Genomic DNA, 15,041 nt, shown 5'->3' on the forward strand with positions numbered 1-15,041 from the left:
CATAACGGGTCCGAAACACGGTCTTCTGTACATCCTCCTCTCTGACCCTCATCTGATGATAACCTTAACGCAAATCAATCTTGGAGAACCAAGATGCTCCCTGCAACTGATCAAAGAGGTCATCAATCCTCGGGAGTGGGTAACAGTTCTTCACCATTACCTTATTCAGCTCCCGATAATCTATACACATCCGATGCGACCCGTCCTGCTGAAGGTAGCGCCTAGCTCTCACTGTTGAACATACTGCAGGTCCACACTGTGGCATCTCGCCGTGGATCACCAACTCTCCCCCACTTGGGGTCCTGATCCGCACTAACTGTTGTGCGCAATCTATCACCGCCCCATTAGGGCTCAACCAATCCATGCCTACAATCACCTTGTTCCCCCGCAATGGGATGGGAACCAAATCCACTAAATAGCGCTCCTCAAATAACCTTAGGACACAATCCCTGAATACTACTGTCGCTCGCACCGATAGATCATCGACAATCTCCTCCTCTTAAGGGCAATCCAACATGCCTGAAGACTCAGTAAGCCTCTTGCTAAGCGCAAGGGAAACAAATGACCGGGTGGTACCCGAGTCAAACAACACCTGAATTGGGATACCGTTCACATTGAATGATTCTAACGCATAAACACATAGCACATATCAATAATATAACATCATATAAAATATAATAAAGGGAAGAATCATACCCGTCACCACATCGGGTGCGGCGCGTGCCTCCTCGGTAGTCAGTTGAAATGCCCGGCTCCTCACCACTAGAGCCTCTACCTTGCCCCGTCGGCCATCAGTGATCCGCAGGGTCGCTGGAGCTGGCGCCTTAACCGATGCTGATGCTGTCAACAGGGGCAATTGGCCTTCTTGTGGCCCCTCTGGTTGGAGTGGAAACACAGCAACTCCGATGTCTGAACCATAGGTGCAGGGGTAGTACAATCCCTGCTAAAGTGTCCCGTCTTGCCGCACTTGTAGCAGCCCGACGATCCCAATCTACATGCTCCCTCGTGTGACCTGCCGCATTTCCAGCAGCGACCTGGTCCTCTTTGGCCTTTCGGCCTACCATCTGATCCCCTGGGCTTCTTCCCCGATGCTCCTCCTGCCTGTCCCTCCTCTGTCTTCCTCTTCCGGATGTGCTCCAGATCTATCTCCCTCTCCCTTGCCCTGGCAATCATAGAGTCCAGGGTGGGGCAAGCTGAAAAACTGACATGCTCCCGAATATCAGCTCGGAGCATGTCATGATAGCGGGTCCTCCTCATGTCCTCATCACCCACGTACTAGGGCACCAACAATGCTCTCTCCCGGAACTTGGCGGTGATCTCCGCCACAGTCTCCGTCGTCTGTCTCATGTCTAGGAACTCTATGGCCAGCTGCTGAAGCTCGACAGCCGGCGCAAAATCTACCCTAAACCTGTTCATGAAGTCCAACCAGGTCATAGCCTTGATATCCGAGGCTCCTAGCAAGTCACCAACGGACTCCCACCAATCCCTAGCTCGATCTCGCAAACATCCTGCTGCATATCTCACCTTCGACTTCTCAGGGCAGAAGCTAGTCAACTGCGCAGACTCAATGTCTGCAATCCATCGCCTGGCAGCTATGGGGTCCTTCGCCCCGTGAAAATCCGGCGCACCACCGCCCCGGAAGTCCTTGAAGGACAGTGTGCGAGATCCCGACTGGCCAGATGCCATGTCGCTCCTGAATGCCCGGAGGCGATCCTCCATCAGCTCCAATATCCCATCCTTGATCGACCCGAAGATAATGGGGGTCGACTCAAGGATGCCTCTAGTGATCTCTAACGCGATGAACTCGCGTAGCCCCTCATCTACTAGCTCGGAACTTGATCCCGAACCCAATCCCTCTACAGTACTGCCAACTGCTGGCCTCGAGTGTAGTACCACCATTCTGAAATACATAAATAATAACCGTTAACGATATTGATACCTCTGGAGGGATCACGCCTACTACAAGTTCCCTGGTCTTATCTTGGCCTTCCTCGGTTCGAGTACGGATCCTCTGCTTTTAGTAGTACGGGCCCATACTACCTTGCACATCTATCCGTACCTTCTCCAAGGACTGCCTTGACTCCACCAGATCCCTTTCGCTACCGCTGATTTCTGCTACTCTTATCCTAGGCTTACCCTAGGAAACCTCTAACTCCACCCAACCCAGCCCTCATCTGTTGAAGGTCTCTTTGTGATGCCAATTAGCTATTACCTGAATACAATCACATCCGACGAGGCTCGGATAATCCTTCGAGTAAGGGGCTCATCCCTACAACGGTTAGGACTCAAACAAGAGCTACACAATAGGGTCAAATCCAACACTCTGAGATTATTCAACCCTGATCACATGTGACTTTAACGTATTCACCTAACAGCTAACTCCCATCACTCAAAGCCCACATAGCACAAAGCAAGCAGCATTTGGACAAAAGGAAACAATCTCAAGCAACCCTATCCTCGTAGAGAGAAACTGAACTAGCATACAATGCTAAACTCGTACTAAAGCAGGCACATAAGGAATCACTCATAGATCCTTAGTCCTATTCTAGCATGCTGTTCTACTGAAAGTGATAAACATAACATAAGCTTGTATGGGTACTTTGGGGAATACTTACTTGAGCTTGGCCGGTCACGCACATCACACACTTTATTCTTTCTTAAAACTTTTTACTTAGCCTTTTAGAAAACATTTATTTCAAAATCTTTTAATCCCTCGATTTGAGTTCAAACACCCCCGAAGGTGTGTCCGAATCCCTCAAACCAGGGCTCTGATACCAACTTGTAACGTCCCAAAAAAATACGAGCCAAAAATTTCATTTAATAAGCATATGCTTAGCAACTATTAGAAATATAACATTCACCAATCATATGATTTCATAAAAATTATCGCGTGTCTTGAAAAACATTTTATAAAAAAAAACATAATATCATCAGAGCACAAATTCCCAAGAGGATCTCATAGTGTGGAATACAAAGCATGTGTGTGATAGGCCACTACCGCGCTAGCTCCTTCCCCTTCGAAGAAGAGGTACCTGAAACCCAAACTAAAAACTGTAAGCACGAAGCTTAGTGAGTTCCCCCATAATACCACATACCATACAATCATATAATGAACAGCTAGGAGATACGGGCCTCGCCCACACTCCGCTATCTAGGAGATACGGGCCTCGCCCACACTCCACCACTAAACCATAATATACAAGTATCACACAGACAACAAATATAAACAATTCTACCACGCTAGCATATAGCATCATCAGACTCAACTAATAGATACGGGCTCTTCTCACACTCCGATACTATCATATCGTCTATACGGGCCGGCCTTGCTGCCTTAGACCCATTCCTACTGGAAGGAAACTCACCTCGAAGTAGCTGCTGAAAGTCAACTTCCTGGTTGACCGGACTCGCCGAGTTGGCTCGCCAACTCGCCGAGTCCTTTCCATCTGTTCTAGTTCTACACCCGTTTATACTCGTGGAGCTTAGAGAAGACTCGACGCGTTCTTCCTTGATGCATACATACTAAGTCCAAGTTCATCTGACTCGCCGAGTTGAAGAACAACTCGTCGAGTCGAAGGCAATCTTCATCGGACTCGCTGAGTTGCTCATCCAACTCGCCAAGTCCATGGCTAACTTCATAGGACTCGCCGAGTCCATCGTTCTAATCGCCGAGTTCATTCAGTCCTTTTTCTATAGAGACCTGATTTGAGTCATGCAGCGGCTCAAAACCACAGATCTAGGCTTCTAGGGCATGCTTATCACGTAAAGTTGCAAACTTTACGTGCATTCATAGCTTTAGAGGCTTCAAATGTCCAAACTAAGCTCTTAATGGGTTTCTAGGCTCAAGAGGGACCTTAATCACCAATATGACTGAAACTTAACACTTCAAGAAGGTAATGAGAGTCCAGATCTGAAGTATAACCCAACCATAAGGTTTCTCTTCAAGGATTTGGGGTTTTAGGTCTTAAAAGCAACAATTTAGGGACAAACAAGATCTAATAGATCAATAACCAACATGGAAACTTTATTACCAGAATGGATGACCACAAATGAATGTGTTCTGGATCTAATTCCCCCCTCCTTGACCTCTTCAACCTCTCCCTTCTTCCACTTGCTCGAAGGTGCACCAAAAGTCCCTTGACAAGGCAACAATCACTCAAACTTATCAATGGATGCTAGGGTTTTCGATAAGGAATGCTCTAAGGGTGATGGGGGTTGAGATGGGGCTATAAGGACGTTTAAATAGGGTGCAAAACCTAAGGATTAGGGTCTCCTCCTGATTGGCCTACTCGCCGAGTAGATCACTTAAAGCCCGCATCCACTCGACATCTACTCGACGAGTTAGGGCTATAACTCGCCGAGTAGCTCTTCCCAAAAGAAAATTTAATCCAAATAAATACGTACCAGGAACGGGGCGTTACATTTTAAATTGGCTCAAATTTTCGGTTGTTACAGGGATCTAGTTCGGGATCTAGCATTGATGGCTAGGATAGGTCATGGTGGACTGTTGATCCGATGTGGGAGATGATTACAGTTGAGATTTGGTAGAGATTGGATGATGAATTGTCAGGTATCGTGGACCGGATCACTTGTAGGCTGATTTCCAAGCTCAATGAGCGAACTACTGCCTTGCAGCCTGAAATAGGGACTGTTGAGACGACTATTGGGGGAGATCTTGATGTGAAGAGACAACTTGGAAAGAGGAGGGCTCTTTCAGCAATGGATGAAGAGTCGAGGCTGCTAACATGGGTACTAAAAGTCCAGGGAGCTATGATATCTGTGAGAAGTGTAGGGGAACCCACGAGTTTTCTTGTCACTAGTTCAAATGTTATAAGTGTAGAGAGAGACAGAGGGCAAGTCTTTCACAAGTGCAAGAACGATCGGATGTGTTTCAACTGTCACCAGTTCGGTCATATGAAACCTGCCTGTCCTACACGGGTAGTGGGGGGGAGTGCAACCCAGATGTCCACCATCCGACAAGAGGTGAAGGTTGAAACGCAAGAAGTCGCAGGTATGCAATTTTGACCCTCGGTTTAATTTTGGATAGATAGTTATTCATTTAGTATTTTTGATATAACTATTATTCTCGCATCTTTAGGCCATTATGGATCAGGGATTCGACTTTCGGGGTGGTTTTTGAATCATAATTTATGAGGACCATTCGTAAAGAGTTGGAAATTGTAATGATGGAATGGCTTCTGACATACCCATATACGGTTTAGGATCTATCATATTCCATTTTTGTATGCCGAGAGTTGGAATTTCCGTTGCGGGTTCCTATCGCCAACGATCATGGGATTTCTGCATCCAGAGTGTTTCAAGATTGTCTATTGGATATTTTTGAGGTTCCTTATTCGATTGATTTGATACCTATCACTATGGGGGGTGTATGCGTGATAGTAGGGATGTATTGGTCAAGCATGTTGGTGTTATGATAGACTATGAGGGTTAGCGAGTGATATTTTGAAACCTAAGTGCGTGAAAACTAGGTATTCTTGTTGGAGGATCACCGATATGTTCGAGTTGATGGTGTTGGAATAATGGTTCATAGGGATCTGTGGGATTTTCATTTAAGACTTTCTCAAGTCAGGGGTGTAGAGTAATTGGCTACCGTATGTATATGTCCTGGAAATACATGAGATGTCTCATAGCAAGAAGTGGTTCGTCAAGTAGCTCATTATAGCCATTGGTTCCTTTCTGGGATGCCAATGACTAGATGAGAAACCACTAGGATCACTCAGGTTGACTGTCTGTTGCTGAGAGAATCGAAAACTCGTTGTATGACAGTTGAACTTCAATGGATATGTCAACCACTAGGATCACTCAGTTTCATTGTATTTAGTGTCAATGCGTCCTCGATCATTGGTAATTTCGTTCATCATCAAGCAGAGGTTCTCCTAACGTTTCAAGTTATGACAGTTGAAGTTCAATGGATATGTCAACCTATCGTCAAGATCGGTATGTGTTTTGTTTCTTTAGTTTTTGGGTATGCTTACCCTCAATTGTGGTGGGGAATTTTCATTCATAGAAGGGTCAGTTTTGGCAGTTGACCTTGGTTATTCGAAGGGCGGATGTTGGGTCAGTGTTGTTCAGTTTCCAAGGGGTGACTTTGACCTATATACAATCTACTTTTTGCCATGTTGTGACCATATGATTCGTGGTGGGATTGATCCAACTAAAGTTTTGGTAGCATTTCTAGGTCACCTTAGAAGTCTTCTTGATCTTGTTACGTATAGGTGGGATCTTTTCAGTTTCAACCAAGGTGTGGGATCTGGTTCGGTCGTTCATAAGAATGTTTCTAATAATGGTTGAGGATCATCATTTCATTAAATCTACTGTCACTCCACCCCATGGGTAAGGGTTGTTAGGAAGAAAGAATGTAGTAGGTCTAGAGATGGTTATGTGCTTTCCTTTAGGGATGTATATTGTAGTAGCTCATCAAATATGGTTATTTGGTTGAGACTCTTAGGTCTCATTTTGATAGTCTTATTGGTATGGTTGGATGTTAGTGTGTTGTTCTTGGGACTTGGGAAACTTGGTGACCAGCTGGTTTGGATCATGTGGTTAGGGAAATTTATTTAGAATAGTATATTATGTTGTGAACAAGAAGTCACTTAATGAATGGTAGATATGGTGGACTTCATCTTCTTGTGGGTTCTCTGTTAGGAGTCTGGTTTCCAGTATGAGGAATTGGTCCAAAAATGAGTGATTGTCAGCTGGAGGTACATCTGAGCTAATAAGGGTTGGGTACGGCATGAATTTTTTTTGGATTGATCATCATTGTTCATAAGAGTAGTGGGTAGGTAATGACGTGTCACAGAATTAAGGATGTATTTAAGGTTTTTGGTACAACTTTCATTTTTGGGATTTGGTGAAATTCGCGATTAGTGTGTTTTGAGTACTTCATTCCGTGTGTTTGGTGGTGTTCTTAGTCAAAGATAAGGGGTAGGTATACCAAATCGATGAATATCAGTCTAGGAGATTGGGTTCAAAAGTTTAGGACTGATGGGTTCCCGGTCTCGGGAAGCATACTGATGGAGTTGTTTCAGTGGTTGTATTTTTGAATGTCCCAAGCTCTGTGGTTTTGACTAGAAGTTCAGTTCTATAGATAGGAAGTTGTGGAATATGCTGGTGTTGTATGTATTTATTTTCTATAGTTATCTAATTGAGGTTCGTGTTGGGAGTAGCCTTGTTTTTGGATGAAGGGTTCAATAGCAGTGAATGGTCAGGAATCCTGACTCCTAGTGGTATCGGCAAGGTAAGTAAGGGTCGGAAGGGTTATGTTTGGTTTAAATTGTAAAGAAAAGTCATAATAACTGAGTTCTGAGATAGTTTGGCTTGCTTAAGAGCTAGTCGAGGTATTGGATTTCCGAATTTTAGGAGAATTGTAATGGTTTGCTTCAGTTGTAAAAGTTTGCTCGCCACTGATACGTTATTGGTCAGGGTGCATGAGTTTGGTTAAGACTAGGTTTAGGATAGTATGGAAAGGTAGTTTCCTAAATGAGCCCACTTTTACTTCGGATCGAGTTCCGGGGAGAACCGTATGAGTGGCCCGAGGTGGAGATATGGGAACACTACCATGGCTTAGTTGCAGCAGCGGACTTCAAGGACGAAATCTGATTTAAGTGGGGAGAATTTTAGCATCTTGATTTTCAAGTGTTTACCTTTTAGCCCTTAGTATGATAATTGTGTGCATTTTGACACTCATATTCAGATTTATTAGTTTTTGGTCCTAAAAATGTAAGATTGTGGTCGGGAGGGGCTAATATTGCTATTTTTGGAATTATGCGGCGGAGTCATGTACGCCAGACGTATGTTTGCGTACACTGGGTGTATGGGGTGAAGTCTCAAACCCTAATATATATTCTTCATTAACTCTCAAAACTGGTTCCTTTCATTAGCCTCCATCCTCTGAAAATGTCCTTGCAACCCTAATCAACCTTAAGAGCATTTTGGAGCTTGTGTGTTGGTGTCTTATTCCATGAAGAAGAGCGAAGGGAGTAGAGCTCATCTTCGAGGAGTGTAGATCTGTGCTCTACAGTGGTTGGAGATCTCTTTTGAGGTAAAAAGCTCAGAGCTTTCCTTTTTCTTCTTAAGTTTTGCTTTTTGGGACCATTTTAGGGTTTTTGGGTCCAAAGTTTGAGACTTTGTGTGCAAATAGTCTCCATGAGCATGAATCTGGCCTCTTCTAGTGTGTTTGATGTTAAGGGTTCATAGAAATCCAGTCTTGGTCGTGGATCTAGTGTCACGCATGAGTTATAGTCCCATTATGGAAAGAGAAATGGTGTTTTGAGCACAAAGTGACCTCTACAGCCATGCAAAGGCATAAAGGTCTCGACTTTATGGGTTAATTCGTATAAAAGGAGTCGGATCTGGAGTTAGGACGAAAGTCTTAACAGATTAAGGTCTGAATGAATGGGATAAGGGAACTGGGTGTTACGCTGTGCGTAATCCCAGTACGCACGGCGTAGAGTGTCGCGTACCCCGATTCTGTGGAAGCTCCGGGTACGCCCAGCGTACATGTTGGTACGCACAACATAACCCGGAAAGGGTTGAATTTTGTTTACTTTTAGGGTTTGGTCAACTCTAGTGTATTTGAGCCAGGCAGTAGGGTACAATGGTCTTTTACCCTTTCCAAGAGTGTTTAGAGAGTTTGGTCTAGCCTTGGGAAATTATGTTGATGACGAGTGTATATTTCATATGACTAGGCGGAGGCTAGGTCCTATTCACCGAGTTCGAGGTTTTCCGAGTTACCGAGTTACGCGAGGTGAGTCTTCTCACTATACGTTACCTTAAATGGTATTTTAAGTTGACCAGAGGGTCTTATGTGCTATGTATGAGATTATGTGTTATATTAGAGATTACATGCTATGTGTTATTTGTATGTTGTATGATTATATAGACCGGACCGGAGGGTCCAACGATTCAGACCGGGCCAGAGGGCCCAATGAGCTATGACTGGACCGGAGGGTCCGACGAGCTGCGGGACTGGAGGGTCCCGCTGAGACATCTTGACCGGAGGGTCGGGTTTAGCCTCGAGTGACGTATTTGTGGTATGTGGTATTTTGGGGAACTCGCTTAGCATTTATGCTTACAGTTGTTGTGTTTGATGTCTCGGGTACTAGCGAGGACCATGGGAAGGCGACGACTTGACTCATACACACCCACACCGATGGAGTTCACATTAGAGAGATCTTGGGATTTGTTTTGAAAACACTGTTTTTTTGGATTTGAGATTATGATACGATATACATTTTGTGGTTTAAAATTTTAAAAAAAAAATTAAATTGGAAATTTTACGTTGTTACAAGTTGGTATCAGAGCTTTGGTTTGAGGGATTCGAATGCACCTTCGGGCGTATTTGAACTCAATCCGAGGATTTGAGAAATTTTACAACCAAAACTGCAAATTTTCTAAAAAGAAAAAGAAGTTTTGGAAACAAGCAGAGTGGATGGTGTGTACGGTCAGCCAGCGCCCGAACGGTGAATCCGCAAAATACCCTTACATTATATGTTATGAGTTATGAGATATTATGTTATGCATGTTAGAGAGGCTAGGTACTCCTACGAGGACTAGAGTGGCCTGATTTGTGATGCCTTAGCCTAGGAGATTACTGCTGCTATGAGATACTTCGAGAGTGAATAGGTAGCAGTGAGGAGCTCATGAGAGGTCTACTGAGGGTAGCTAATGCATAGCGAGAGTAGAGTATTTATGACTTGGGATCCTAGGAGGAGGAATTGGGTTGTATATTGATTCGAAGTGGACAATAGTATTGGGCCCGTACTATTGAAAACACCGGATTGGTGCGTAGTCCAAGTAAGAATCCTTGGGGTACCAGAAGTGAGGATGATTGAGTTATCGAGTGTGAGTATACTCGAGAGTGTCCCTGATATTTCTTATGTTGTATTTCAGAGGTTGATCATGGTCGGGACACGCCATACCGTCGGGAGTAGTGGGGTGAGCGATGAGGAGATCCGTCGGATCATCCATGAGGAGGTAGCTGCTGCCATCAGAGCCGAGATTCCGGAGATGTTTGGGTCGATTAAGACCACAGTGATCGAGACGTTTGACGAGCGTTATGCTGCCTTGACTGATGTTGCTGTTGCTGCAGCCACAACAGTTGTTGCTGCTGCGAGACCCCAGGGTGGTGATTCGTTGCTGTACCGAGAGTTCAACAACACGAAACCACCAAAGTTCGATGGTACACAGGATCCGATCGCTGCTATGAGGTGGATCTCAGACATAGAGGGGTGTTTCTATACATGCTCTAGTCCAGAGCACTTGATGGTGCGGTTCGCACTCAACCAGCTTCTCTTGGGGGCGAAGGACTGGTAAAAGTTTGTAACCGCGAGCTATTCGACAGCTAAGCGGACTACAGTGACCTGGGAGAGGTTTACTGCGATGTTTCATGACGAGTATGTTCCCCAGGTGGAGAGGGAACGTTTAGCTCAGGAGTTTCTGACCCTCAAGCAGGGGACTGAGTCGGTGACAGTGATTACGAGGATGTTTCACGAGCGGGCACTGTTTTGCCCGGAACTGGTGTCCACTGAGCAGGTTCGCATGAGCCATTATCTGAGTATACCGAGGAGGGAAATCCGTGAGTTCGTGGTGAACTCGACTTACCAGACATTTTCCGAGCTCCAGGCAAATTCCCGGAAGAGGGAGATTGAGATGAGACACAGGCGAGGGAGGAGACCGAGTCTCAGAGGGGTGATCGGCGACCGGCGCAGTCACAGCCGGCCGCCAAGCGGGCAAAGCCCGCTGATTCGAGGACGGGTAGTTCGAGGGGCCGCACTTGTGGGAAGTGCGGCAAGAGCCATGATGGGTCGTGCAAGACTGGGGTATGCTACAAGTGTGGGAAGGAAGGACATTTCGCGAGGGATTGTCCTAAGGGGTTCTCGGTTTGCTTTCATTGCAACCAGACCGGCCATCGGAAGGTCGAGTGCCCCCAGCTTTAGAGGTCAGCGCAGGGATCTGCACCTGCGGTTCGACCTACTGAGACCCGGCCAGTGAATGTCGAAGCACCGAAGGCTAGGGGGAGAGCCTTCCAGTTGACTGCGGAGGAGGTCCGCGCAGCGCCTGACGTCGTGGCGGGTATGTAATCTTTATCTATTTTATGTTGAGTTTATGCTATTGTAATTGCTATATGTTATGCGTAGGTTCTTTTCTTGTGAGTTCTGTACCTGCATTAGTGTTCTTCGACCCGGGTGCAAGTCGGTCTTTCATATCTGTGACTTTTAGTCGACAGATTAGTATTCTGAGAGAGGCGTTGAGTCGACCTCTGCGGGTTTCCATAGTAGATGAGAGTGAGGTATGTGCTACCGAGGTGATACGTGGATGCGTGCTAGAGATCTTCGGGGTGGAGTTTCCGATTGATTTGATTTCGATTGCTATGAGGGATGTTTGTGTTATAGTAGGCATGGATTGGTTGAGTCGTTTCGGGGCTGTCATAGATTGCGAGCGTCAATTGGTGATGATCCGAGATCCTAGTGGGGGAGCACTGACAGTTTATGGAGAGGGGACTCGTGGTTGTTCAGTATTCTGTTCGGCTACCAGAGCAAGGCGGAGTTTGCAGCAGGGCTGCATGGGGTTCGTAGCCTATGTGATGGATGTACGAGAGGCCACTGGGGGGCCATGTTCAGTGGATGAGGTGCCGATAACGCATGAGTTTCCAGACGTGTTCCCTGAGGAGTTGCCGGGTGTGCCTCCCGAGAGGCAGGTGGAGTTTCGTATTGATTTGACTCTCGGGGCTGCGCCTATCGCTAAGGCGCCATATCGGCTAGCACCGCCAGAGATGCAGGAGTTATCCTCACAGCTACAAGAGCTATTGGGGAAAGGGTTCATCCGTCCCAGTAGCACTCCCTGGGGAGCGCCAATCCTTTTTGTCAAGAAAAAGGATGGTTCACACCGGATGTGCATTGATTACTGGGAGTTGAACAAGTTGACGATCAAGAACCGTTATCCGTTACCGAGGATCGACGATCTATTCGATCAGTTGCAGGGGGCGTCTTGGTTCTCCAAGATAGACTTGAGGTCAGGATATCACCAGATGAGAGTTCGGGATGAGGATATCCCGAAGACGGCGTTTAGGACTCGTTACGGGCATTACGAGTTCGCGGTGATGCCATTCGGGCTCATGAACAGGGTGTGTAGGCCGATGTTGGATCGTTCAGTAATTGTATTCATTGATGATCCCCTGGTGTATTCGAGGACCAGAGAGCAGCATGAGGAACATTTGAGGGAGCTCCTCGGAGTTCTGAGATCAGAGAGGCTTTTCGCCAAATTCTCCAATTGCGATTTTTGGTTACGGGAGGTCCAGTTCTTAGGGCATCTTGTTAACCAGAATGGGATATTGGTTGACCCAGCCAAGATTGAGGTTGTGATGAGTTGGGTGGTGCCGAGGTCACCTACGGAGATCAGGAGCTTGTTAGGGCTGGCAGGCTACTATCAGAGATTTATCAGAGATTTCTCCAAGATCGCCATGCCACTTACCAAGTTGACCCGGAAGGGTATTACTTTCTCATGGGATCCAGAGCAGCAGACCTTATTTGAGACCATTCGCCAGAGATTGTGTGAAGCTCCCGTGCTCGCACTACCGGAAGGGGTGGAGGATTTCGAGGTATACTGTGATGCATCGATATCGGGGTTGGGAGCGGTGTTGATACAGAGAGGGCATGTGATCGTGTATGCATCGAGGCAGTTGAAGCCTCGTGAGACGAGATATCCCACCCACGATCTGGAGTTGGGGGCTGTGGTGTTCGCCCTCAAGATCTAGGGTCACTATCTGTATGGGTTCGATGTACGATATACACTGACCATATGAGCTTGAAGTATTTGATGGATCAGACCAATCTGAACATGCGGCAGAGGAGATGGCTGGATGTGGTAAAGGATTATGATTGAGAGATCCTATACCACCCGATCAAGGTTAATGTGGTAGCCGACGCCCTGAGTCGTAGGGCAGAGGGTGCCCCGATACGGGATATTTGTACGAGGTTGACGGTGATGACTCCGGTATTGGATACCATCAGAGGGGGCCCAGGCTGAGGCGGTGAGACCGAAGAATCGTAAGAGAGAGCGAGTTATCAGGTAGGTGTCAGGGTTTGTTACCGATAGCCGAGGGCTTATGACCTTTCAGGGTCGGATTTGGGTACCGTTTGTGGGCGGGACGCTTACTATCTTGATGCAGGAGGCGCACAGATCGAAGTTTTCGATCCATCCCGGGGCCACTAAGATGTATCTGGATCTGAAGAGGGATTATCGGTGGCCCTATATGAAGAGGGATGTGGCGTGGTTCGTTGAGAGATGCCTAACTTATCGTAGGGTTAAGGCCGAGCACCAGAAACCGCATGGTAAGCTACAGCCACTTGAGATTCCAGAGTGGAAGTGGGAGCAGATATCCATGAATTTCATCACCAAATTGCCGAGAACGACAAGGGGTGTCGACGCGATCTGGGTGATTGTGGACCGATTGACGAAGAGCGCCCACTTTATCATTATTAGTGAGAGTTCTTCTGCAGAAAGATTGGCAGAGCTATACGTGAGGGAGGTGGTATCGCGGCATGGAGTACCCATCTCGATCGTGTCAGACCGAGATGTGCGTTTCACTTCCAGATTCTGGAAGAAATTTCACGAGCAGTTGGGTACGAGGCTGCATTTTAGTACCGCATACCACCCACAGACTGACAGGCAAAGTGAGCGGACGATTCAAACGCTAGAGGACATGCTCCGAGCATGTGTGTTGGATTTCGGCAGGAGCTGGGACACATATTTGCCCTTGGCAGAGTTTTCCTACAACAACAACCATCATTCGAGCATCGGTATGCCACCCTTTGAGCTGTTGTATGGGAGGAGGTGTCGTACCCCTATTTGCTAGGGTGAGGTGGGGAAACGCATGATGGGTAGTACGGAGATAGTGCTTCAGATGACAGAGCAGATCCAGCAGGTCAGACAGAGGTTGTTGACCGCTCAGAGTTGTCAGAAGAGTTATGTGGATAGGCGACGACCTGAGCTCGAGTTCCAGGTCGGTGATTTCGTACTCCTGAAGATATCTCCTTGGAAAGGAGTGATCTGATTCAGGAAGAGGGGCAAGCTGGGGCCCCGGTATATTGGGCCGCTTAGGGTGATCGCGGGGGTGGGCAAGGTAGCATATATCCTAGAGCTACCTGCAAAGTTGGACCAGATTCATGATACTTTCCATGTGTCGCAGCTGAGGAAGTGTATTGCCGACGAGTCGGCAGTGGTACCGTTGGAGGACATCCAGGTGGACGTAAGTCTGAATTATGCCGAGAAGCCGATTGCGATTTTGGATCGGAGGATCAAGGTTCTAAGGAACAAGGAAGTGCCCCTGGTTCAGGTCCAGTGGCAACATCGGAAGGGGTCCGAGCTGACCTGGGAGCCGGAGTCGGAGATGCGGGAGCAGCATCCGGAGTTGTTCGCAGCATGAGACTTCGAGGCCGAAGTCTAGTTCTAGTGGGGGAGAATTGTAACAGCCCAAAATCCAGGTAAGCTTTATGGACCTTCTATTTTGAAAGTTGGCAAGTTTAGTCCCTTAAGTTGTATGTTGAATTGGCGAGTACGATGGGCGTACTGGGGTGTACGTTGCGCGTACTCACGCGCTTAATTTGGACGCTGACTTGACCGAGTATGCTGGGCGTACTCAGGGGTACGCTGGGCATAGTGAGCACATATACAAGCCCTAATTTCTGGCTTGTGCACTATAAAAGGAACATGTGGCCCTTTTCTCTAGCCACCATATTCCTTGAGTGAGTCCCTTGAGAGCTGAGATCCGTGCCTTAGCCTGTGTGTGTATGTTTTGAGCTTGGAGCTAACTTTTCAAGGTGAAGAAGCGAAGGAGGAGCCATTGTTGGTGCTAGAAGTGGAAGAACAAGTATAGATCCTTGCTCTACAGTGGTTGGAGATCTCTTTTGAGGTAAAAAGCTCAGAGCTTTCCTTGTTCTTCTTAAGTTTTGCTTTTTGGGACCATTTTAGGGTTTTTGGGTCCAAAGTTTGAGACTTTGTGTGCAAATAGTCTCCATGAG

This window comes from Lactuca serriola, chromosome 3 (assembly GCF_051521515.1).
Source record: "Lactuca serriola cultivar US96UC23 chromosome 3, Lser_US96UC23_V15, whole genome shotgun sequence".
Taxonomy (NCBI): Eukaryota; Viridiplantae; Streptophyta; class Magnoliopsida; order Asterales; family Asteraceae; genus Lactuca; species Lactuca serriola.